Raw genomic sequence first — 27818 nt, forward strand, 5'->3', positions numbered from 1 at the left:
CCACCACCAGCCCCCCTCCAGTACCACCACCACCACCCACCTCCAGTACCACCACCTCCAGTACCACTGCCACCCCTCTCCAGGACCACCATCCCCCTCCAGTACCACCACCGCCACCCACCTCCAGGACCACCACCCCTCTCCAGGACCACCATCCCCCTCCAGTACCACCGCCACCCCCCTCCAGTACCACCACTGCACTGGTGACACAGGTTTCACTCGGGACACAGGCTGCACAGAAATGTTTTACTTTGTTCTACAGTGGAAAAAAATATAGTATCAAAATCATGCTTTTCGGGGGGGGGGGGCCCTTCCTGATTTCTTGCATCGGGGCCCTGAGGTTTCTAGTTACGCCTCTGGCGGGGATCGCTCCGTTGACCCCGCTGAGCCGGCGGCGGACAGGGTGGTCCCAGCACACTGTGCAGGGACCGCCCTGTCAGCTCTCCACTCTCCTCTATGGGGGATCGGATTGAACACGGACCGTCTGTCCGTGTTCATCCGATCCGCTCTGCAGACGGATAGAAAAATAGGATTTTCCTCCGTCTGCAGAATCGGAGAATAGCGGAGGCGGACGATAGCGGGTGTCTGCGGATGTTTATCCGCAGACACCCGCTATCCCATAGGGATGCATGTATGTCCGTATTTCATCCGCAAACGGATGGATGAAATACAAACATACTGTCCGCATGTGTGAAAGGGGCCTAATAATACAGCAGAGTTTCTTTCCTTCATAGGTGTGTGCATGCCATATCCCAGGAAGCAGGGAGGAGCTCTTGGCGGGAGCGTGCCATGAATTGGGGCTGCCTACTAAATCAGACTTGAAAACCACACACGAAAAGCCAGTAGGTGGAAAAGGTAAAGGAGGTAGGTTGCCCATGTTACCTGGCTAAACCATTTTCTTTCTATGTAGTTATAGGTGTAGAGATCCAAACACCTTAACCACTTCAGCCCCGGAGGATTTGGCTGCTGAATGACCAGGCCATTTTTTTTTTATTTGGCACGGCTTTGCTTTAACTGACAATTGCGCGGTCGTGCCACGCTGTACCCAAACAAAATTGACGTCCTTTTTTTCCCACAAATAGAGCTTTCTTTTGGTGGTATTTGATCATCTCTGCAGTTTTTATTTTTTGTGCTATAAGAAAAAACAACAATTTTGAAAAAAAAAAACGCAATATTTTGTACATTTTGCTATAATAAATATCCCCATTTTCTTTTTTTTGTTTACAAACGGTTTTTATTAAAGGTTATTGAAACATATACAATAAAAAAGGTCAATCGGTACAAAAGTAATCAGAGAGAATAGCATACAATGTAACAACAATAAATCCTTGATACTCTGATATGACATAGAGTGGTATGCTAATCCCAACAGAGAGAACTCATAGAAAAATTCCGCTGAAACCTTGTACCTCATTGAGTGAAAATAGAAGAAAAATCAAACAAAGTAAAGAAAGAAGTAAGAAAAGAAAAGAAAAAACTAAAAAGAAAACCAAAATGCTACCACAAGTGAATGTCATCAAAAACCTTCATATACCCTGTCATTAAACACTGTGCTCAGCCGGACTGTCAGGCCTTGGGGTTATCCATTGCAGAGAAGTCCAAACGGACCATTTTACGATCAAAAATCTGCATGGAGTCTTGCAAAGTGTGGTGTAATCGCTCCATGAGCTTAATCGACTCCATGCGCTGCAAAACTTGTTCCCAAGGAACCCCCGGGGACCTCCAGTGCAACGCCACAGTCCAATGAACTGCATTGACTAGTGTATGGGCTAATTTCTGAGCCGGGGGAGTTAGTCCCGGGATGTCAGCAAATAAAAGGCCAATCCGGCACGTGATTTCAATATTAGAGCCCGTAACCTGGAATAATTTATCAGCGACCCGTTGCCAAATGGGCTGCAGTACCCCACAGCCCCAAAATATATGGGAGAAGGAGCCCGGCTCCGGACATCCACGAAAGCAGCTCCCCGGGACCAGTGGGCAAAATCTATGTAGCCTGGCAGGGGTATAGTACCATCTAGTGTGCAGTTTTAATGCAGTTTCCCTGACCGCCAACGATTTCGTGCATTTACGCATGTTTGAAATCGCATCTTCCCATTCCTCCGGGGTCATTTCGAAGCCGACCTCCCTCTCCCAACCTAGCATAGCCTGTGATTTAGCCTGTAGCTGTACCTCTCCAAGAGAGCGGTACAACCAGGAGATATTTCCCCGATCCCTAGATGAGAACTTACAGATCTTTTCAAAATCATTAGGAGGGGGAAGCCCCCACTTCAAGTAATGAGTGGCGTAGAAATGCCGAACCTGCAGGTATTTATAAAAATCTTCTCTGGGCAACCCGAACTGCTCCTGGAGAGAAGCAAAGGTACAAAACGGCTGTTCTTGGGAAAGGGCCTCAAGGGTAACCAGGTCTTTCTGAGACCAACCCTCAAAGCTCTCCGGTGCCGAAAAAGCCGGCGGGAATCTAGGGTCCCCCAAAAAAGAGGCCAGGCCGGGGCAGGGTGGGCACAGGGCATATCGCTTTTTGTATAAAGACCAGAGTTGAAGGGATTGTGCTACCACTCCATTCAAAGTGGCTAATTGTTTGGGGCGAACCCCATCCAACCACAGAAGGCCCGGGAGGTAGAAAGGGTGCACCGAGGATCTCTCAAATTGAAGCCATGAGACCGTACCCGGGGGATAATGCCACTGCGCCAGCTGCACCAGCCTGGCCGCGAGGTAATATAACCATAGATGAGGGAGCCCCAGACCCCCACGGACCGCTGGCCTGAAAAGTAGCGTCTTGTGCAGTCTAGGTTTTTTGTTTTGCCAAACGAACCGATTGATCTCTTTCTGTATACCGTCAATCGTGTTCCGGGAGACATATAGAGGCAGTGCTCTAAAAAAAAATAAAAGCTTCGGGAGGATAGTCATTTTGATAGCCTGGATTCTTCCCATAAAGGATATCCGATAACTATCCCAAGATCGCAATAATTGTGTGACCTGGGCAAAGGCTTTGGGATAATTTGCATAATACATTTTAGGTAAGGAAGCAGCCAACTTGATACCCAAATAGGGCAACGAGTCGCAGCACAATGTAAAACCAAAGCTCGCCTGTATACCTGCAAGAGTGGCATTGGGAATGTTAATAGGAAGGGCCGCACACTTAGCAAGATTGACGCCCAGACCAGACATGCCATGGAATGAATTCAACAGGGGGATCAGATTCGGCAGCGAGACCACAGGGTCTGATAAAAATAATAGTACATCGTCTGCATACATACTCAGTGTGAAAACCCGATCCCCCTTAGAATATCCCTTGATATCCGGGTGTAGACATATCGCCCTGGCAAGCGGCTCCACCGCCAGGGCAAATAGCAGGGGGGAGAGGGGGCAACCCTGCCTAGTCCCCCTGCCAAGCGGAAAATAGTCAGAGGAACATCCCGGGAGTTTAATTCGGGTGCAGGGGCGATGGTACAGAGCCCTAAAGCCGTGCACAAAAGCCCCCCCGAACCCGAACCTAGACAGGACAGATTCCAGATAAGGCCAGGTGACGCTATCAAACGCCTTATGGATATCTAAGCTTAGCAGTAGCACCTTTTTGGAGAATAAATTGGCGTCCTGAATAATATTAGTGGTAAGACGGATATTGTCTGTAAGTTGGCGAGAAGGGATAAATCCGGTCTGGTCTGGGGATATCAGAGTGGGGATAATATTAGAAAGTCTATTTGCCAATAGGCGGCCAAATATTTTCAAATCATTATTAATAACCGAAATTGGTCTATAATTTTGGGGGAGGGAGTGGTCTTTGTTCGGTTTGGGGATCAAGGACATGTTCGCGAGAAGCATGTCCTCGGGGAAAGTGTGGCCTGTTAAAACAAAATTAAACAATTTCGCCAAATAGGGAAGTAGTTGGGGTGAAAATTTTTTATAATATATAGAGGTAAAACCATCTGGACCAGGGGCCCTAGAGGGTTTCAGTGATGAAATGATTGTCTGGAGTTCCTCTGTACTGCAAGGGGCATTCAAAGCTAGAGTTTGCTCCTCAGTCAGGGAGGGGAGGGGAGGGCCATCAAGCCAATCTTTAACAGCTAGACCCGGCATGGGGGTCGGGGCTGCCAACAAGTCCTGGTAAAATTTAGAAAACAGTCCCAAAACCTCTGCCGGATGAGATACCAATTCTCCCCCTGCGTTCCTGAGTTTGTAAGTGTGTGGCGGTCTCATAGTAGCATTCAACTTCCTGGCGAACATCGCAGAAGCCGAGTTACTGTGCAATAAAAATTTAGCCCTTGACCACCTCAACGCCTTCTCCGTCTGCCCAGAGAGAAGAGTGTCTAGTTCCGCTCTTTTAGTCAGGATCTGTGCGAATATGTCAGGGGAATGGGAGTGGCCATGAGTGTGATATAGTTTCGCTAATTCTTCAGTAAGTCTGGAGATGTCATGTAGTCTCTGTTTCTTCTGCGTGGCCGCTATAGTGATCAAACGACCCCTGAGAACCGCCTTATGAGCGGCCCAAAGGGTGGAGGGGGAGATGTCCTCAACGTCATTTAAAGTAAAATATTCCTTTATGTGCTCTGCAATCTCCGCCACCAGGGCCGGATCCGAAAGCATGGAATCATTAATGCGCCACGAGGCCTGGGATGGGGCTATACCTATATGTGCTACCGAGAACGACACTGACTGATGGTCCGACCAGGGGCACGGGATAATACAAGCCTTAGATGAATTAGCTAACAGTACCGGAGTGCTAAATATATAATCCAGTCTGGAATAGCTGTCGTGAGGATGGGAATAAAACGTATAGTCTCTGGCACCCACATTATGGGCGCGCCATGTGTCGAGTAGTTGATGGGAACCGAGCAGACGGACAAGGGATCTCGGAAAGGCATTAGCAGTACTCACCACCCGGCTTCTATCCAGCTTAGAATGTGCCACCAAGTTGAAGTCACCACCTAACAGTAGATGGGGGGAAAGGTATCTGTCCAAAATCTGGAAAAAAGAAATAAAAAAAGAAGCCTGCGAGGTATTAGGAGCATAAACATTAGCCAAAGTAATCTCCTTACCATTCAACAAACCCTGCAGGATGATAAATCTACTATGGGGATCTTTATAGACGTGTTTAACCTCCAACCTAACTGAGTTTCTAATAAATATAGCCACCCCCTTAGATTTCGAGCTAAAAGTGGTGAAATAATGTTGCCTGTAATGTCGGTCAAAGAAACGAGGGTGATTAGTTTCAGAGAAATGCGTTTCTTGTAGAAACAATATATCCCCCCCCCATATGTCTATAATACCGGAATGCTTTCCTACGCTTATGAGGAGCATTGAAGCCCTCTACATTATGGGAGATTATTTTAAGACCCATGACAGGAGGAAGGAGAACGCTATTAATAGGCACAATAACAGTATTCTAAAGTACATTTCTGGATGGCAGGGCACCCAAAACCAATCTGAAGATAAAATCACAAGTGGTAAAAGAAAAGACAATAAACTAAAAAAACATTTGAAAAGAAAAAAGAAAAACCAAGCATTAGTGAAACACCATGGCTTCGGGGGTATACCAAAGACAAAACCAAACTCGTGGATACCCCCGATAAAAATAACATCAGTCATCAGTCAAGTGGACTCTTAAAGTCCAATGCTCTATTCCGTAGGCACTGTCAAGCTAAAATGCAGTGCGATTCCAGAACCCAGGATCCAAAATCCGGAACCCGAATCTTGATGGCAGCAAAGACCGGGTTCACCAGGCGCTAAATAGAAAGAGCAGGGGGACACCTAAGCGCGAGCAGTGAGAGTAGTTCTGGTGAAAAAGGCGCCAACCATTCATCAGAAAAATAAAACAAGGGTGATTGAAGCATATATCAAAACGGGAATGCGAAAAAAAAAGGAAAACTAAAAATATTCATGAAAACCAGGGAAAACCGGTAGCATAGCTGGTAACTCAACAAAAATTCTCAGAAGAGGGAGCTCACTCATCCAGACGATCTTCAAAGGTGATCACATTTGCAAGTCTCGGAGCTCTTGACGCTGTCGTCTGCGATCTCGCTGTGGAGACGGGGTAGCCCAAATGGGCGAAGGACGAGGGGTAGAAGGAAGCCTCTGAGGTTGCTCTGGAGCCAGCAGGCCGAGTTTGACAAGTAACTCCTTGCCGCCCTGCAAAGTGGTGACCGTATGGGTTGTTCCATTGTGAGGGACTTGCAACTTGAAAGGAAACCCCCAGCGGTACCTGATTCTCGCCGTTTGCAGAGCCGCTGTGACCTCTTTAAGATTCCTCCTCTTTTCCAAAGTTGCTGGGGACAGGTCCGGGAAGATTTGAATTCTCACTCCATCTAGCTGAATATTAGGGGTGTTGCGGGATGCACGCAGAATTTCCTCCTTGATGAGAAAGTCCTTAAGGCATAATACAATGTCTCTAGGCGGCTTATCCTCAGGGGGTTTGGGCCTCAAAGCCCTGTGAATCCTGTCACAGGCAAATGCGGTTTCCGGGGAGTCCGGTAAAAGTGACATAAAAAGCCTCTTCATGTAAGGAAGCAGATCCGCTATCTGTTCCGGAACCCCTCTCACCCTGAGGTTGTTCCGCCTGTTTCTGTTGTCCAAATCTTCGAGATTGGCCTGCAGCTGAGTAACAGAATCTGAGATGGAGTCATAATCTCTGCGTAGATCCGAGTATGCAAGGTGCAGTTCATCATGTTTGGCTTCCAATAAATCCGTCCTCCCTCCCAGCGCTGCCAACTCCTGTGTCAGAGTGTTAGTAGATTTATGAAGTTCCACTTGGAACTTATTAGCCAGCTTTTCATACATGGCAGAGAGGCTAGCATCTAGCTCTGCCTTGGTGAGGTGTACAGCGTACTCACTGGATGGTGCGGTGGACGCCGGAGGGAGACTTGGGCCTGGCGTGACTGCCGAAGCTTGCGGAGGCTGGGCGCCATTTTGCGACATCCCGCTCTGTTCCCTCGTCCGGAGAAGGTAAGTAGTCAGGGACTTCTGAGTAGTTTTCCCACGGTGAGATTTACGTGTCGGCATGCACCTCTGATTCCCCAAGGGGTGTAGGCTGTAACCGATCGAAAATGCAGGCTGAAATCCCCTCGGGGAGTGATAGATCTCTCACAGGTTCACGGAGCTCTCACTCCATGCGTCCTCTCCTCACCGCGCCGCGCATGCGCCCCCCATTTTCTTTTTTAAAAGTCAAATTTTTTTCTCAGTTTAAGTTGATATGTATTCTTCTACATATTTTGGTAATAAAAATCGCAATAAGCATATATTGATTGGTTTGCACAAAAGTTATAGCTATAAATAGGGCATTGATTTATAGCATTATTTATTTTTTTACTAGTAATGGTGGCGATCTGCGATTTTTATCATAACTGCGACATTATGGCGGACACATCGGACAATTTTGATACATTTTTGGAACCATTGGCATTTTTTACAGCGATCAGTGATATAAAAATGCACTTATTACTGTAAAAATGTCACTGGCAGTGAAGGGGTTAACACTAGGGGGCGATCAAGGGGTTAACTGTGTTCCCTGCTTGTATTCTAACTGAAGGGGGAGGGGACTTGCTAGGGGAAGAGATAGATCGGTGTTTCTAGTTTGTAGGAACACACGATCTGTCTCTTCTCCCCTTAGAGAACCGGGATCTCTACGTTTACACACAGAGATCCTGGTTCTCTCCGTGTCATGAGCGATCGCGGGAGCCCGGCGGTCATCGCAAACCATCAGGTACTCGCATCGGCTCTGGGAGTGAGCAGCGGGCGCGCACGCACTGCCACCCCTAGTGGCCACAAAAAGAAGCGACGTAACATGACGCTGATTCGTGCATGCGAGCCATTTTGTCGCAGTACAACTGCGGCGGCTGGTCGGCAAGTGGTTAAATGGTAAGTACACAGTACATTATTCTACCAGCAAACTGCTTAAGGACAGCACCAATGAGGACCACGATCGGTGACTCTGGATGTCTCAGTGAGAGTTTGGATCCTTTTATTATACACAGGAATGTGTTGCTGGCAGTCGGCGGTTATGTGATTGGCAGCATCGCATAGCACTAAAATACTACTGCCGATCTTCACAATTATTAGAAAAAGCTGGATAGCACGTCAGACAAAACGTTCCAGCCCATCAAACCCAAAACTCGAACCCCAGATTGGACTATTGCTGCTTTATAGGATGCCTTGTGGAGATTTCTTTAAAGTGGAACTCTAGTAAGAGTGGAAAATGCTGCAGTTGTGCGGATCCAATAATTGTCTAAAAGCTGAATCAGTGGACACACCTCATGCAGGGTGAGATTCTACAGCGGGGTGTGCCGCTCTCCTGTACTGGACGTTCTCATGCCTGCAGCTTTCTAGACAGTCACACACTATTATCAGTTCTAGATCGTAGATTAATCATTATTGCAGTCATTTTATTTCTTTGCATTCCTGAGATTTTTTTTTTTTTTTTATTTAGCCTTGAGACAAAAAGTATATCTTGAGATGGATTTAGGTCAGAGCTAAGGGTGACCTTAACCCCTTCGCACCTAAGGGTTAAACAAATCTAAATGCCTGAGCACAATTTTGCAACTTTGACACGTGTTAGTAAAACTGTAGATATCGTTATGGACTCATACAATATAACTTGTTTTTTTTTTCCCAGTACAAATTGGGCTTTCATTTGGTGGTAAATGATAATGGATATCTCCTGTTTTTTTGTTTTTTTTTTATTATCAAAGGAAAACTGGCCCTAAATAGTAAACAAAATATATATTTATAAAAAATTTTTTTAATATAATTTATATATATATATATATATATATATATATATATATATATATATATATATATATATATATATATATATTCCTGAGATTTTTTTTTTATATAATTTTTTATATCATTTTTATATTTCATTTAACCGGTTCCCGGGCCGGCGCACGCCGATGTACGTCGGCAGAATGGCACGGGCAGGCATATTGGTGTACAGGTGCATCCAATCTTCAATGCCGCCCTGCCATCACAAGCGCGCCGGCGGCGGCACGCTCACGTGCCGGTCGAGACCCCTGTGAGTCCGGTCACGGGTCCCGTGGACTCGATCGCCGCAGGCATACCCGCGATCGTCTCACGGGGCGGCGGAATGGAGGAAATGCCGTGTAAACAGCATTTCCTCATTCTGCCTAGCAACTAGTGACGCTGATCTCTGCTCCATGTGATTGGAGCAGAGATCAGTGTTCACTAAATGAAAGCCCAGCCCCCCCACAGTTAGTAATACACCCCTAGGAACACTTAACCCCTACACTGCCACCCACTGGTTAACCCCTTCACTGCCAGTGTCATTTACACAGGAATCACTGCATTTATATAGCAGTGATTACTGTATAAATGACAATGGTCCCAAAAATGTGTCAAAAATGTCCGATGTGTCCGCCGCAATGTCGCAGTCACAATAAAAATAGCTGATCGCCGCCACTACTAGTAAAAAAATAAAATAATAAAAAATGATTAATAAAAATGCCATAAAACTATCCCTATTTTGTAAACGCTATAACTTTTGCGCAAACCATTAAATAATCGCTTATTGCGATTTTTTTTTTTACCAAAAATATGTAGAAGAATATGTATCGGCCTAAAATGAGGGAAAAAAAAATTTTTATATATATTTTTGGGGGATATTTATTATAACAACAAGTAAAAAATAATGCGTTTTTTTCAAAATTGACGCTCTATTTTTGTTTATAGCGCAAAAAATAAAAACGCAGGGGTGATCAAATACCACCAAAAGAAAGCTATATTTGTGGGAAAAAAAAGGACGTCAATTTTGTTTGGGAGCCACGTCGCATGACCGCGCAATTGTCAGTTAAAGCGACGCAGTGCCGAATCGCAAAAAGTGGTCTGGTCTTTGACCAGCAAAATGGTCCGGTCTGTAAGTGGTTAATATATTTAATATTTATTTTGTAAAAATATATTTTTTTAATTTTTATATTTAACCACTTGCCGACCAGCCACCGTCATTATACTGCGGCAGGTCAGCACGATCCCCCGAGCAGCTCGCCCCCATTACTAGTTTAAACTAAAACTTTTGCAAAAACCAATCAATATACGCTTATTGCGATTTTTTTTTTACCAAAAATATGTAGAAGAATACATATCGGCCTAAACTATGGAAAAAATGTGTTTATTTTTTTGGGGATATTTTTTATAGCAAAAAGTACAAAATATTGAGTTTTTTCAAAATTGTCAGTCTTTTTTTGTTTATAGCACAAAAAATAAAAACTGCAGAGGTGATCAAATACCACCAAAAGAAAGCTCTATTTATGGGGGGAAAAGGACATAAATTTTGTTTGGGTACAACGTGGCACGACCAAGCAATTGTCAGTTAAAGCAACGCAGTGCCGAATCGCAAAAAATGGCCTGGTCATTCAGCAGCCAAATCTTCCGGGGCTAGATTTATAGGGAATAGTGATGGCCGAACGGTTCGCCCGGCGGTCGTTTCGCGGCGAATTTCCGACTTTCGCCGTCCGCGGGTTCGAACGCCTTTTTCCGTCGTTCGCCCCGGCGGACTTACGTGTTTAATGTATACAAGAACTTTAACCTTTCGTGACACGTTTATCATGTGTTACAGGACAACCAATTGAGACATGACAGCTCATGGACACTTGGACATTCCCCCTAACCTATAAATACACCCGATCCGGTGGCCATTTTACATTCTTTCTTCTGTCACTGTAGGGAAAGGATCCTGTGTGGAGTAGGGACAGAGAAAACGCTAGCTATTTGGTACACAAAAGTTCTTTTCAGGACTGGTATAGGTGTTAGGTCAGCAGCCTGAGTTTCTTTTGTCAGTTTAGATAAAGGGACAGAGCGCTGTATGCTGCTATTTTAGGGACAGCTCAGCCAGATTAGTCTTTCTTCATCATCATCATCATCATCATCATTAGCTGTTACTATCAGGTCCACAAAAGAGCTGTTCCAGCTAATCGTTCCAGCCTACTCTTTTTTGCCAATTTGTATAGGGACAGGCAGGAAGCAGTGTGTCAGGCAGTGAGGATAATTTTAAAGACTTGCTGTTACTATTAGTTCCACAAAGGTTCTTTTCAGGACTGGTATCAGTGGTACGGTAATAGGCTTGTACACGTATAATATTCTTTCTTCCAAATATAGAAAGAATATTATACTTGACTGCTGCCCTTCTGCTGCAGTCTGCTAATCATTCACAACTCACTTGTTCCACAAAGCTCTTTATCAGGACTGGTAACTTGGTCTGTCTAGGGTGCTACGGTACATAGGCTTGGGTGCGGTACAGTCTGCTGTTCTGTAAGGACCGCTATCGGTCCACAATAGATAGGGTTGCCGTGCACTACTGCTGACCGCTGCCCTATACTGCAGCAGTCCTTCAGCGGTATAGGGACTGACGCACAGTCTGCTAAACACTAATACACAACCTGCTTGGTCCACAAAAGTTCTTATAAGGACTGGTAACTTGGTATAGGGTGCTACGGTACATAGGCCTGAGTGCGTTACAGTCTGCTGTTCTGTAAGGACCGCTATCGGTCCACAATACATAGGGTTGCCGTGCACTACTGCTGACCGCTGCCCTATACTGCAGCAGTCCTTCATTGGTATAGGGACTGACGTACAGTCTGCTAATCACTAACACACAACCTGCTTGGTCCACAAAAGTTCTTATAAGGACTGGTAACTTGGTATAGGGTGCTACGGTACATAGGCCTGAGTGCAGTACAGTCTGCTGTTCTGTAAGGACCGCTATCGGTCCACAATACATAGGGTTGCCGTGCACTACTGCTGACCGCTGCCCTATACTGCAGCAGTCCTTCAGCGGTATAGGGACTGACGCACAGTCTGCTAAACACTAATACACAACCTGCTTGGTCCACAAAAGTTCTTATAAGGACTGGTAACTTGGTATAGGGTGCTACGGTACATAGGCCTGAGTGCAGTACAGTCTGCTGTTCTGTAAGGACCGCTATCGGTCCACAATACATAGGGTTGCCGTGCACTACTGCTGACCGCTGCCCTATACTGCAGCAGTCCTTCATTGGTATAGGGACTGACGTACAGTCTGCTAATCACTAACACACAACCTGCTTGGTCCACAAAAGTTCTTATAAGGACTGGTAACTTGGTATAGGGTGCTACGGTACATAGGCCTGAGTGCGTTACAGTCTGCTGTTCTGTAAGGACCGCTATCGGTCCACAATACATAGGGTTGCCGTGCACTACTGCTGACCGCTGCCCTATACTGCAGCAGTCCTTCATTGGTATAGGGACTGACGTACAGTCTGCTAATCACTAACACACAACCTGCTTGGTCCACAAAAGTTCTTATAAGGACTGGTAACTTGGTATAGGGTGCTACGGTACATAGGCCTGAGTGCGTTACAGTCTGCTGTTCTGTAAGGACCGCTATCGGTCCACAATACATAGGGTTGCCGTGCACTACTGCTGACCGCTGCCCTATACTGCAGCAGTCCTTCAGCGGTATAGGGACTGACGCACAGTCTGCTAAACACTAACACACAACCTGCTTGGTCCACAAAAGTTCTTATAAGGACTGGTAACTTGGTATAGGGTGCTACGGTACATAGGCCTGAGTGCGTTACAGTCTGCTGTTCTGTAAGGACCGCTATCGGTCCACAATACATAGGGTTGCCGTGCACTACTGCTGACCGCTGCCCTATACTGCAGCAGTCCTTCATTGGTATAGGGACTGACGTACAGTCTGCTAATCACTAACACACAACCTGCTTGGTCCACAAAAGTTCTTATAAGGACTGGTAACTTGGTATAGGGTGCTACGGTACATAGGCCTGAGTGCGTTACAGTCTGCTGTTCTGTAAGGACCGCTATCGGTCCACAATACATAGGGTTGCCGTGCACTACTGCTGACCGCTGCCCTATACTGCAGCAGTCCTTCAGCGGTATAGGGACTGACGCACAGTCTGCTAAACACTAACACACAACCTGCTTGGTCCACAAAAGTTCTTATAAGGACTGGTAACTTGGTATAGGGTGCTACGGTACATAGGCCTGAGTGCAGTACAGTCTGCTGTTCTGTAAGGACCGCTATCGGTCCACAATACATAGGGTTGCCGTGCACTACTGCTGACCGCTGCCCTATACTGCAGCAGTCCTTCATTGGTATAGGGACTGACGTACAGTCTGCTAATCACTAACACACAACCTGCTTGGTCCACAAAAGTTTTTATAAGGACTGGTAACTTGGTATAGGGTGCTACGGTACATAGGCCTGAGTGCAGTACAGTCTGCTGTTCTGTAAGGACCGCTATCGGTCCACAATACATAGGGTTGCCGTGCACTACTGCTGACCGCTGCCCTATACTGCAGCAGTCCTTCATTGGTATAGGGACTGACGTACAGTCTGCTAATCACTAACACACAACCTGCTTGGTCCACAAAAGTTCTTATAAGGACTGGTAACTTGGTATAGGGTGCTACGGTACATAGGCCTGAGTGCAGTACAGTCTGCTGTTCTGTAAGGACCGCTATCGGTCCACAATACATAGGGTTGACGTGCACTACTGCTGACCGCTGCCCTATACTGCAGCAGTCCTTCAGCGGTATAGGGACTAAGAGTTTTGTCACAGGGTGATTTAAAAAATGACAGGCAGAGGAAGAGGCAGGCCCTTCCGCAGGGGTGGTAGGGGTAGGGCAGGAGCAACAGCCTTGAGCCAAAGTGGGAAGTTGCAGAAGGTGCGTTCAATTACTTTAAAGGACGCACCAGACTTGGTTGAGTGGCTCACTCAGCCTTATTCTTCTGCACCCTCCTCATCCTCTCGATCTGCACCCTCTTCTTCACTCTCTGCTATGTGCACCCCCAAAGACACTACCACCAACAACACCACCACCACCACATACCTTCCGCTTGAGTGCAAATGGGGGCCTTCATGCTCCAGTGTTTTAATAGGGACCCCCGTATAAAAAGCATGAGGGTCAAGGACCAGTACTGGGTGGCAACGTACTTAGATCCCCGGTACAAACACAAAATGGCGGAAATGTTACCGCCGTCGCAGAGGGCTGTCAGAATGCAGCACTTCCAGGCCTTGCTTCGAGAAATGCTGCATTCTGCTTTTGCGTGCGCTGGCAGAGGAGCAATTCCCACTCCCAGAGAAGGATTTGCGGGTACCAATCCAACAGCGCCTGCAAGAAGAGGCCGGTTTGAAGATGTGTTGGTGACTTCGGATATGAGGTCATTCTTTCAGCCGACCCATCGACAGGTGTCATCCGGATCCAGCATCAGGGAACGCCTAGACCGTCAGGTGTCCGACTACATTGGGTTAACGGCCGATGTGGACGCTCTGAGGAGTGATGAACCCCTAGACTACTGGGTGGGCAGGCTTGACCTCTGGCCAGAGCTTGCCCAATTTGCAATCGAACTGTTGGCTTGCCCCTCATCCAGTGTCCTGTCCGAAAGGACGTTCAGCGCAGCAGGGGGGATTGTGACCGATAAGCGTACTCGCCTAGCTCACGACAGTGTTAACTACCTCACATTTCTAAAAATGAATGAGGCATGGATCTCGGAGGAATTCAACACATGTGATCAGTAGACCATGTATATGTCTATAAACAATTTTTGGAATCAAGCACACAGACCTTCTTAATTCATTTGGCTCACTTCCCTGACCCAAAAAAGCACACCGTACTATATGCCCCTACCCTCCTCTTTGAAGAGGTTGAGCGGTGTCATATTTCTACTGGGGCTGCTTATTATGAGGGGTTCCCACCATCCCTGTGCTGTGCTGACTTCCTCCTGGGTGTTCTTATTATGAGGGGCTCCCACCATCCCTGTGCTGTGCTGACTTCCTCCTGGGGGTTCTTATTATGAGGGGCTCCCACCATCCCTGTGCTGTGCTGACTTCCTCCTGGGGGTTCTTATTATGAGGGGATCACACCATCCCTGTGCTGTGCTGACTTCCTCCTGGGGCTGCTTACGGTGCTGCTGTCAGCGCTGTATGTCACGGAGCTGCTGTCAGCGCTGTATGTCACGGAGCTGCTGTCAGCGCTGTATGTCACGGAGCTGCTGTCAGCGCTGTATGTCACGGAGCTGCTGTCAGCGCTGTATGTCACGGAGCTGCTGTCAGCGCTGTATGTCACGGAGCTGCTGTCAGCGCTGTATGTCACGGAGCTGCTGTCAGCGCTGTATGTCACGGAGCTGCTGTCAGCGCTGTATGTCACGGAGCTGCTGTCAGCGCTGTATGTCACGGTGCTGCTGTCAGCGCTGTATGTCACGGAGCTGCTGTCAGCGCTGTATGTCACGGAGCTGCTGTCAGTGCTGTATGTCACGGAGCTGCTGTCAGCGCTGTATGTCACGGAGCTGCTGTCAGCGCTGTATGTCACGGAGCTGCTGTCAGCGCTGTATGTCACGGTGCTGCTGTCAGCGCTGTATGTCACGGAGCTGCTGTCAGCGCTGTATGTCACGGAGCTGCTGTCAGTGCTGTATGTCACGGAGCTGCTGTCAGCGCTGTATGTCACGGAGCTGCTGTCAGCGCTGTATGTCACGGAGCTGCTGTCAGCGCTGTATGTCACGGTGCTGCTGTCAGCGCTGTATGTCACGGAGCTGCTGTCAGCGCTGTATGTCACGGAGCTGCTGTCAGCGCTGTATGTCACGGAGCTGCTGTCAGCGCTGTATGTCACGGAGCTGCTGTCAGCGCTGTATGTCACGGAGCTGCTGTCAGCGCTGTATGTCACGGTGCTGATGTCAGTGCTCTGTATTACGGTGCTGCTGTCAGTGCTCTGTATCTCCTGCACCCTCTTGTTTGCCTACCCTGGTCCCTGACCTTCCCTCTCCTCCATTGCCTTCATTAGCTCCATAGTCCTGAATTGTCAGAACAATTTCCCAAATAAAAAAAAAATGCTTGTAGTTATCGATCCCAAATTCACCTCATACATGTATTATGCTATTGTCCAGGTGGTGGGACTACGTGCTACCCCCTAATAATTACCCCGTGGCCGCAAATTCGACCTAAAGGTTTGCGAAATTCGCCTCCCATTGAAGTCAATGGAGCCCGCGGCGAACGGTCGTTTTCGCGAACGTTTGTGTCCGTTCGCGTTTCGCGTTCGCGAAACGTCCCGTCGGAAGTTCGTCCATCACTAATAGGGAATAGATTTATGTCATTTTTATTATTATTATCATTATTATTACTTTACTAGTAATGGCAGTGATCTGCAATTTTTATCAGGACTGCGAAATTTGCAGCGGACACATTGGACACTTTTGACACTATTTTGAGACCATTGACATTTATACAGCGATCAGAGCTAAAAATAGCCACTGATTACTGTCTAAATGTCACTGGTAGGGAAGGGGTTAACACTAAGGGGCGATCAAGGGGTTAACCGTGTTCCCTCAGCATGTTCTAACTGTAGGGGACTGACTAGGGGAGGAGACCGATCGGTGTTCGTACTTAGTATAAACACACAATCGGTCTCCTCTCCCCTAAGAGAACTGGGATTTGTGTATTTACACACACACATCCCCATTCTCGCTCTGTCATGAGTAAACGCAGATGCCCAGTAGTCATTGGGCCTGCCAGGCACACGCATCAGCTCCAGGGACACAAGCAGGTGCCTCCGGTGGCACCCGCATGCCAGCTGTGACATCTTAAAGGAGCGACGTGCACCTACGGCGATTTGCACAGCCATGCAGACCTGCCGCAGTATAACTAAGGCGGCTAGTCGGATAGCGGTTAAAGTGTTACTAAACAGATGGCACGTGACACTGACAGGTGGCACTGATGACAAATGGCACTGATACGTGGCACTGATGACAGATGGCACTAATACGTGGCACTGACAACAGGTGGCACTGGGGGCAGGTGGCACTGGGGGCAGGTGGCACTGGGGTGGAGGGCACTGGGGTGGAGGGCACTGGGGGCAGGTAGCACTGGGGCGGATGGCACTGGGGCGGATGGCACTGCTGGGGGAGGATGGCACTGCTGGGGGAGGATGGCACTGCTGGGGGAGGAGACTACCATTACCAGAAATTGGACCACCGGCCGAAGAAGAGGATACCAAGGTTATGGCAGCTAACTCCTTCCATAACAGCGATATTACTCTTCAAAGTTAGGACGTATATCATCATGCGGCGGTTCCGGAAGTGGTTAATGGGGGATTCCAGATTCTGATAGGCTACCCCCCACACAGCCACAAACACCAGTCCAGGGTTGTGGGGAAGAGGCCGTTGTTCTCATCAAGATGGGGGCAAGAGGTGCTTTGGGGGGGCGAGCCCTGCCTCCATCAAAGCACCCCCCCCCCCCATGTTGAGGACATGTGGTCTAGTATGGTTCGGGGCCTATCCTACCGGGCTGCATGCTCAGATAAAGGTCTGGTATGAATTTAGGGTGGACTTCACCATTTTTATCTATTTTTTACATGGAGTTCCCCTTAAAATCCATACAGACCCTTAGGCCTGCCCACGCATTATTATTTTTTTTGGGTGGGGGGCAAGAGCAGAGGGGATACCAGTAAGTGAACACTTCTGGAAGTGTCAGATGCTGAAGATTTTCCAAACGGAAACATTTCTGCAATACAGTGAAGATAGGAAGGATGGACAGTGAAAGAGGTAAGTGTGAACTTTCTTTCCGGTAGTACCCTTTGTTTTTTAAATGTATTTCGATGGACTGGGTCACTTTAAGTGCCCGTTCACACAGGGGCGACGCGACTTGCAGCGCGTCTCACAGACGCGACCTGCACACGACTTCAGCGGCGACTTGCAAAATGACTTCTGTATAGAAGTCAATGCAAGTCGCCTGAAGTCGCCCCGAAAATACTACAGGAACCTTTTTCTAAGTCGGAGCGACTTGAGTCGCTCCTATTAGAACGGTTCCATAGTACAGAACGGAGCACGACTTGTCAGGCGGCTAAGTCGCCTGACAAGTCGCGGTAGTGTGAACGTAGCCTGTTGCCTGGTGTTGCATTTTGTATTTTTCCAGGATCAGTAGTACATGGTAGTCTACAAATCCTCTTTATAGTGCAATTAGTAAAATTCTCTAAGGCTCACGGTGCAGTTTAGATAAACAGCCGAAAGCCTTTGAAGTTTTTCCTTCTACAAGTCAGTACATGGAAATAGAAATGGAAACAACGTTGCTCTGTTGGCACAAGGAGTCTGAAGCTCTATAACAACAAATATTTTTATCCTCTATTATTAAGCTAATTAATCTCCTTTTAATGTACATGATTTGTTCTGCCCCCCCAAGTAGTGCCTCCATGGACCTGGAGCCGGTTCAAAAAAAATCTTTTCAGGTCTTTGTGAAATGCCAGCAGTGTTTTCTCTGCGTCGGGGTGACTCGGTAACCCGTACACGTTTATTCGGCCGCTTGCTCACCGAGCTGCTAGAATCGCCCAATAAACTGCTTTTCAGGGCTCTCATTACTTACATGACCCCGTTCTCAGCAGTCACCGTGTAATACAAATATCCACTGAGCAGCAACAAATAACCTGCCGTCAAGTGTCTTTGCTGTGCCATTGTATAACGGTCATCCAAAGTCTGTCGCCTGGGCAAGACACAGAAAGGGTAAGAATCCAGCAAGTCCCTGGAGGTCTTATTCTTCGAGATTTCAAAGAAACGGAAGTGTATTTTCAGTGAAACCAGATTCTAAACTTTTATTGTAAAGTTCCTGGTTTTTTTTTTTTATATATAATTCTTGCATTTTTATTTTTTTATTTTTTCTGTGTCTTATTGTTTTGTTTTGTTTTTTATATATATATTTGTTATATATCTGTGCCTGATTGTCATGAAGGTATATCAGATAAATTATTTATAAGCATTGTATATTTTCCTTGCAGTTACTGTATTTACCGTACTTATTGGCGTATAACACGCACATTCATTTTAAGAGGGAAGTTTCTGGAAAAAAAACATCAATTTTAAATAAATAAAAGAAAAGAGATTCCCCTAAACGGACTTTAAAGGCAACTAATATATATTGAAAATGTACTAGTTTAATACCGTAATAGAATTTTTTTTATTTAAAGGTTAAACATCATTAAAAAAGAAGCCTAATCATGTTTAACCTTTAAATAAAAAAAATTCTATTACGGTATTATACTAGTACATTTTCAATATATATTAGTTGCCTTTAAAGTTCATTTAGGGGAATCTCCTTTCTTTTATTGATCGAAATTTTGGATGTGGCACTAAATATAGCACTGTTTCTGCCATTTGCTCTTCTCTTTTCCCAAATTTTAAATAAAGGAACTTTTAAGCAAAATAAGGGTCAGTGCCCATCTGCAGCCTCACCATTGCCATCAATGCAGCCTGGTTAATGCCCAACTGCAGCCTCACCATTGCCATCAATGCAGCAGCCTCACCATTGCCATCAATGCAGCAGCCTCACCATTGCCATCAATGCAGCAGCCTCACCACTGCCTTCAATTCAATAGCCTCACCTTTTCCTTCAATGCAGCAACCTCACCACTGCCTTCAATGCAAAAGCCTCACCACTGCCTTCAGTGCAGCAACCTCACCATTGCCATCATTACAGCAGCCTCACCACTGCCATCAATGCAGCAGCCTCCCCATTGCCTTCAATGCAAAAACCTTACCACTGCCTTCAATGCAGCAGCCTCACCATTGCCTTCAATGCAAAAACCTTACCACTGCCTTCAATGCAGCAGCCTCACCATTGCCATCTGTGCAGCCTGATCAATGCCTTATCTGCAGCCTAGAGAGGACAGGGAGGGGGGCGGGATGAGCATTGACAGATTACATGCAATCAGAATCTCCTATGATAGAGCAGTGGTCCAATGGCGGCCCAGGAGACGGGACTTCCTATTACAGAGGCCGCCAAGTAAACAGGAGATTTTCACTGTATGTAATCTGATGGCGCTCGTGCAACCCCCCGTCCCTTCCGAGGCAGCTAAAATTGCAGTATTGGCATATAACATACACACGCTATTTTCACCCGAAAAGCGTGAAAAGTGCGTATATATACACAGTATATTGTCCTACTAGAATAAAGTCTGCATGCCATCTGGATTGCTCCTTCTGAAAATGCTGGTTGCCTGAGGCCGCGTACACACGCGCGGACTGTTCGCCCAACTTTGTCCGTCCAACAGTTTCGGCAAACAGTCCGCTCAAAATTAGCATGGACGGACATGGCCACACACGACGAACGAACAGTTTGCTGAAACCGTGCGCGATGACGTGAACGGCACGTACGACGGGACGAAAAATACGACGTCCTATACACTGCATTATAGCTTTCGGCGTGAAAATCCTTTCTGAGCATGCGCGCAACTTTGTTTGACGAACAAGCCTACACACGGGCGGACTGTTCGCTCAAACAAGGTTTCAGCGGACAGTTTTTCGGAATTTCCGAAAAACCTTGTCCGTCCAACTGTCCGCTGAAACTGTCCGCTGAAAGCCCACACACGAGCGGACTGTCCGCCCAAACACTGTTCAGCGGACAAAGTTGGGCGAACAGTCCGCCCGTGTGTACGCGGCCTGACTGATATGATGACCCCCTCCCACCCCCCCCCCCCCCTTCCTTAAATCCCAACTCCAACTCAGCCACCCCCAATACCAGCAGGTTTCTTAATTTCCAAAAAATGATGGCAAAAAAAAAAATAGATCACCCTGGTGTGATCTCCACCACCACCATTTGGCCTGGATGTGCAGAGCATGCAGATACCTTCTCCATCTATCATCTATTGGGCAGGCCCTATAAGATTTGGTGTCCATTCTAAAGCTCCTGTCTTACCATTTACTGAGCCCACTACTCTCCACCCCTAGTATATTTGAGAAATGATTCCTTCCATCACTGCCCCAGTTGTCCTCAGGCAGCCCCAGCAGTGGGAGGATGGGGGCCACTGGAACCCCCCCCCCCCCGCATCTCTCTGAAGGACCAGTGGGATGGCCTTGACACTCTCCTTTTAAAGTGATGTTAAATTGTGGTTGTATATACCTTTCCAGCGCACATTATGTCATTTTTTTTTGTATCCATACATGGAACTCCTGAGGAAGAAGGTGACTTTGAAACACGTTTGGTGCTCTACCTTCTGATCAATATGTGATCTCAAGATTATCGTACTGGTATGTGCTAACATTGTTAGCTCTATGCACACTATTTTATATTGCTTTTTAGTGCTTTTGTATCAATAAAATTTAACTTTTTATGTTATACTATATGTGTTCTCCTTACACGTAGCCCATAATAGCCCTCCTTAGAGTATATAGAGGGTATTCTTCAACTCTTCAATGTTCTCAGGGATGATGGCTACACACCAGCACCATTCTCTACTGTTCTCTAAAAAAAGGGGGCATTTTGGGGGTGTTTGTACTGTCCTGACATTTATATTTGATAAGTTTTATAACAGAAAGTATGGGATTTTTTTTTTCAAAATGTATGGTCTTTTTTTCCTTGATATAGTAAAGTATAAAAAAGGAGTGGTTAATAAATACCGCCAAAAGAGAGATCTATCTGTCTCCAAAAGTGATATAAAATTTATTAAGGTACAGTGTTGCATGACTGAGTAACTGTCAGTCAAACCCTCACAGCACATAACACTGAAAAATTGCCTGGTAATAAAGGGATATTACAGACTCAGAAAGTTAAAAGAAAAAAAAAATTCCCAGTACAAGATAAAAAAAAATAAAAAAAACTTACGCTGCAATATTTGCCCTATCCCTGTAGGGGTCACAGGGGAATGCTACAGACTGCTAAACCATGCCTTTTCACCGCTGGAAGAAGAACTTTTTTTTAATGAATGGGGATGCTTCAAGAGGACTGGCGGGGGAGGGGGTGCTGCGTTTTGGTTTTAAAGTGAATTTAAACGTATCATTTTATGTTATAATTAACTGATCTGTGCATTGGTTTTGCACACTGCAGCCCTGATTCTACTCTTTTTGGATCCCCTGCCAGCACTATGAGATCAGAGTTCAGGAGTCGGGCAAAAATCTGATGTTTTACTTTGCACTTATAACAGGTCATTAACTCAAAATGTTAAATCCAAGAGGTCTGTGTGGCAATCAAGCAAACACTATTTTGTAAAAATGTCAGACGCGTGTATGTATCTCTTATGACAGATTTCTTTTACTGTACCTAGGCACAGACCTATGGGGGCCAATATGTAGAAATAGTACTGCTCATACCTATCACATGAACTGTTAAGTGGGGTGATTCACCTCTGTCAAATAGAAAGAGAAGAGAAATGTTTAGAGGTTTTAAGCCAGCCTTTCTCAACCTTTTTCCTCCAGAGGAACCCCTAAAATTATTTTTAGGTCTCAAAGAGCCCCTGCTTAAAACAATTTATCTCTATCAGTAGGAAGATTGCTCCTTTTATTGGAGGTCAGTGGGAGGAATGCTCCTTACATTGGAGGTCAGTGTGAAGAATGCTCCCTTAATTTGAGGTCGGTGGGAAGAATGCCCCTTACACTGGAGGTCAGTGTGAAGAATGCAACCTTCATTGGAGGTCAGTAGAACGCACCCTTCATTGGAGGTCGGTGGGAAGAATGCACCCTTCATTGGAGGTCAGTGGGAAGAATGCTCCCTTCATTGGAGGTCAGTGGGAAGCATGCACCCTTCATTGGAGGTCAGTGGGAAGCATGCACCCTTCATTGGAGGTCAGTGGGAAGCATGCACCCTTCATTGGAGGTCAGTGGGAAGCATGCACCCTTCATTGGAGGTCAGTGGGAAGAATGCACCCTTCATTGGAGGTTAGTGGGAAGAACGCACCCTTCATTGGAGGTCAGTGGGAAGCATGCACCCTTCATTGGAGGTCAGTGGGAAGCATGCACCCTTCATTGGAGGTCAGTGGGAAGCATGCACCCTTCATTGGAGGTCAGTGGGAAGAATGCACCCTTCATTGGAGGTCAGTGGGAAGCATGCACCCTTCATTGGAGGTCAGTGGGAAGAATGCACCCTTCATTGGAGGTCAGTGGGAAGCATGCACCCTTCATTGGAGGTCAGTGGGAAGAATGCACCCTTCATTGGAGGTTAGTGGGAAGAACGCACCCTTCATTAGAGGTCAGTGGGAAGAAAGCACCCTTCATTGGAGGTCAGTGTGAAGAAAGCTCCCTTCATTGGAGGTCAATGGGAAGAATACAAACCTTACAGTGGTTGTCAAAATGTTGTCCATAGACAATAGACAGCTAAAAAGATCATTGGTGTCATGCGGCTGGCTCTGCCAAGTGGCATTGACCACAGAGAGTCAAAACTCAAGAAACGCCTAGAAACCTCTAAAAGGAACCCAAGGGTTCCACAGAACCCTGCGTGAAAATGGTTCTTTCAACCCCATTACCACATGCTATACATTTTTTTAAATGAATTTAAGTTACTATTCTCAGTTCTGCATTCTAGAACATTTTGAAATAAACTTAACTTGTTGTTTTTGCAAATGATGAAATAAATGACGCACCTTGCTGCAATAATACAGGAATTTTTGTTTTCCCCTAGAAGTCAGAGAACACTCAGGTTAATTATAGCAGTTAAGCAAGAAGTATATAAACCAACACAAGAATTTTGCAATTCTATTATTTAAAAGAAAAGTGAAATGATTTTTAGACAATTGAATTTTACTTTTGTTTAAGTTTACAAGTTTAAAAACAGATAATATTGTACAACGTGAATATTTATTGTATTATAGGTTTAGAATCTAAATGTGCCTATTCTTTTTTTTTTTTCAGATACAATTTTCCAACTTTTGGGAAAACAGCAATGCACATTGTGTGAATTGTCTATGTCCATCCAAAATCTTCCAATGTCCAATTTTCCTCCTTGCTTCAAATTCAGCAATGTGTGTAACCTCATCTCCCCTGCTAATCAGGTCTATAATAATGACAAGTCTTGCTACTTACAACACACAAGTTGTAGGACCCAATGAGACCCAGGGATATTTGTCCACACACTTATGACGTAAACCCCCAACACTCAAAAGACATTTATTGATAGTGGTAGCCCGTCATCCCATACCCCTGGTTTGGGAAAACCACTCTGTAAACAAAGTATTTACTAGAAAGCAGCTTAATGGCATGTTATTTGTATTGAACTTGCGTAGTTCTGTTTTGATTCCACATGTGGCTCCCATAGAACCCATCTGAGGGTTTTTTATTCTTTTCCTCAAGCTCATCTTCTAACCACACACAACCGGGGAATAAAGTAAAAGCGGAGGCCAACACCATAGTAATCCCAACATGAAAGCACCAATCATCGTTACACGGAACAGACACAGATGGAAGATGTTATAGGAGATGCCAACATAAAAAGACGTTTCCCCTCCATCCAGATGTTTTGTGGAAGATTTACAAACACGCAGTGATGATAAGGAGCCAGTGGCTGGTAGGATGTTATCTAACTGAAATTAAATAATAGTGAGTAAGACAGAAGTAAAGCCACATACTCAAAGACAGATGGAGGAAGAAAATCATTTTTAAAGCAGAAGGCTGACGTTCTTCTGAAAATGCTAATTTCCTGGCTGCAATACTATACAAGTCACTAACCATTAACAAGCATGCTGAGCGGGAAATCCACAATGAGGTCAGAACTTTAGGTAAGTGACTCAGAAAGTGGTGAAGTCTACTGTACAGGTTAGTTGAAAAGTGTAACATTTGTAACTAGCAGCAGCGTTGTAAACCTACCGTGCGTGTTCCTTCAGCTTACTGTTAAGCCGGCCATAGAGGAATCCCTGGCCGATTCAGCAGGAACTGGCCGAGATTCAAACCATGTAGGGGCAGGCTAAATGTACCCAAGTTGATCAATCGGTCAACTTGGATACAACCAGGCTGCTGGATTTTATTTGCGACTATCGCTAGTGGCTGTTATAGTGTTCATGTGTTCGCCTAGCAGGGATGGATCCCCCCTCTAACTATGTTGATGAAGGAATCGAGCCATGGTTGCAGGAAAGAAGGAAATTAGCTACGTCTTTGGCCAGAAAAATCTATCAAATAAGCAGCCCACCTGAAGTAGCTTGCTTATCAGAGGCTGATAACCTCTGATCATTTTCAAGGCAGTGGCTTGGTGTTGTAGTCCTACAACAGGAAGTGATGTTACTGGCAGGATCTCTAGATCCCAAATTTCTAACAGATTCTCTATTTGCTCATCAACTTGGGGCCGAGCGGCCGCATATTTTTGTGCATTACTGTAAATACAGCTGTGCCGAAAACGCACACCCTGCACGCTACTGGCACAGTTACAGGTGGCTAATGGAAAGCTCTCTATTTGCGATTGGGAGCTTTCCAATCATGTGATCGTGGTGATAGCCAATCACAGCGGTCACATGATCATAAACCCTGCCCCGCCTTTCCAACATCCTAAACCCATCAAAGGGCCAAAAGGCGCCGGCTCCAAGGGGTTAAAAAAAACTGTATATGGTGATACATAATGCCAAGCATACATAGAAAAAAAAGTTTTTGGGTTTACATACATACCCATGCAGAAAGAAGGGGAGGAGTTCCTGCTCTGGCTCATTTATGTGTATAACTTTTAGTTTTAGCTATTGAGCTCTGTATACAACATGATTTTTTAAAGGTATTGATCAAGGTATGAAAAGGAGCATAAAGCTCTAGCTGCTGACTCATGAAATGTTGAAATCGAAATAAAAATATTTTTGTAAGTTTATTTATTTGTCCTGATCATGATAAATAAATAAAGGAAATGTGTACAGAACTAATACACATTATCTTTAAGGACCAATTCAAGCCTCCTCTCTCACTCCCCCAGTTCTTTTCCTCCCCCTGATGTCATTCACCCTGCCTCCCACCAGACCATATTTTTTAATATTCTTAGCTTTTTTCCCAGTTGTCTTCTTGGTGGTTATGTGAGGGGTCCTCTTCTCCAGAACTGGGTGGTCCTCAATGATGTCTCAGTGTCATCATGACCAAAATTGACCTTTTTGACCACGACCATAAACGCTACATTTGGAGAGGAGTCAACAAGGCCTATGATAAAAGGTAGACCATTCCTACTGTGAAACACGGAGGTGGATCGCTGATGTTTTGGGGATGTGTGAGCTACAAAGGCACAGGAAATCTGGTCAAAATTGATGGCAAGATGAATGTTATCAAAAAATCCTGGAGGAACATTTGCATTCATCAGCCAGGAAGCTGCGCATGGGACGTACTTGGACATTCCAACATGACAATGATCCAAAACACAAGGCCAAGTCGTCCTGTCATTGGCTACAGCAGAATAAAGTGAAGGTTCTGGAGTGGCCATCTCAGTCTCCTGACCTCAATATCATTGAGCCTCTCTGGGGAGGTCTCAAGTGTGCCGTTCATGCAAGACAGCCCAAGAATTTACAGGAACTGGAGGCTTTTTACCAAGAGGAATGGGCAGCTTTACCATCTGACAAGATGAAGAGCCTCATCCACAAATACCACAAAAGACTTCAAGCTCTCATTGATGTTAAAGGGGGCAATACATGGTATTAAGAACTGGGGTATGTAAACTTTTGATCAGGGTAATTTGGGTAGTTTCTGTTGCCATTATGGATTTAAAAAGAGTAAACACAGTTGATTGATAATAAGTGGCTTCAGCCAAACACTAACCTTGAGTGAAAGAAAAGTTTTTGTGTTATCATTTATATTATCTGAAAAATGGGCAAGAAATTATAAATTCTGCCAGGATATGTAAACATATGAGCACAACTGTACATGTGGGCAGGGCTGGTGCAGGGATTTTTGACACCCTAATGCCGCGTACACACGAGCGGATTGTATGTCGTACTTAGTCCGTCATACAATCCGACGGACAGTCCGTCGCACTTTCCACTGAACGGACTTGACCACACACGGATACCCAAACAGTCCGACGAAAGCTTGCGCGATGACGTGTACAGCACGTACGACGGGACTAGAAATAGGAAGTCCAAGACACAGCAAAGCACCCTTCCGCCGTGTAAATCCTTTCTGGGCATGCGTCATTCTTAGTCCATCCAACTAGCCTACTGACGACCGTATTGTTCGCTGAAACCAAAGTATGACAGACAGAATTTCTAAAAAAACGAAATTCTTAGTACTCCAGACTGCACGCTGAAAAAGTCCGCTGAAGCCCACACACGAGCGGATTGTCCGCTGAAATGTGTTTCGACGGACTAAGTACGCCATACAGTCTGCCCGTGTGTACGCGGCATAAGTGAAACCTCATTTTGTCTTCCTCATTGGCTCCACCCCTGACTCCACCTCCTTGGCCCTGCTCATGTGACAGAAGGCGCAGGATAGACAGGAAGCATTGGCTCTTCTTCCTCTAGCGCTGGCTCGAGTGCTGCGCTGCGCCTATAATTACACTACCAGTCTGACGGAGTAGCTGCCTAAAACTGAGTTAGTTACATGCTGCAGCCTGCAGATGCAGAGGGAAACCAGCGGCCGATCGCCCCTAGGCAGCAGTGCACCCTAGGCGGCTGCCTAGTTTGCCTAGTAGTAGCACTGGCCCTGCATGGTGGCAGTCGGCAGTGTGGTGGTGCAGTAACCTAAAAGTGCCAATCTAATAAGACAACTTCTGGATGTATGACCTAAAGAAAACCCCAGCAGAGATGTAAAGAGGGCCCAGGACCGCAATCCAGCTCTGGCCTCTCTCAGTTTAGTGGCGTCATCATCCTGACATTTCAGCTCATTTACACAGCATGAGGTCATTCCATCAATAGTTCATGCCATTTTATTTCAGTTTTTTCCATTAGGCTCTTGCACATTGCAGAACTTTTCCTAAGACTTTTCCGGTGACAGCTGTAAACAAATGTTATCTTATCTTGGTTTAAATACTACAACCTTATTATGAAAGTCAAGCCAGCAGTTTCCTCAGCGCAAGACTCGCCAATTAATCAGGTTTAGTAGTAATGTTTTTTTCCAGACACAGACCCAGTTATATGCTTGTGTGCAATACATTCCAATGATCTCATTAACC

General features: G+C 45.9%; 1 long non-coding RNA gene across 1 annotated transcript; it reads left to right on the forward strand.

Moving 5' to 3' along the window:
- The first annotated feature begins 668 nt into the window (after positions 1–668).
- LOC143941075 (uncharacterized) lies at positions 669–27818 on the forward strand. The gene is made up of 3 exons (XR_013263979.1): positions 669–864; positions 20948–21016; positions 23609–27818. It is a non-coding gene; the product is annotated as an uncharacterized LOC143941075 (long non-coding RNA).

This window comes from Lithobates pipiens, unplaced genomic scaffold (assembly GCF_037356315.1).
Source record: "Lithobates pipiens isolate NorthernLeopardFrog02 unplaced genomic scaffold, aLitPip1_a1.2 Scaffold_3, whole genome shotgun sequence".
NCBI lineage: Eukaryota > Metazoa > Chordata > Amphibia > Anura > Ranidae > Lithobates > Lithobates pipiens.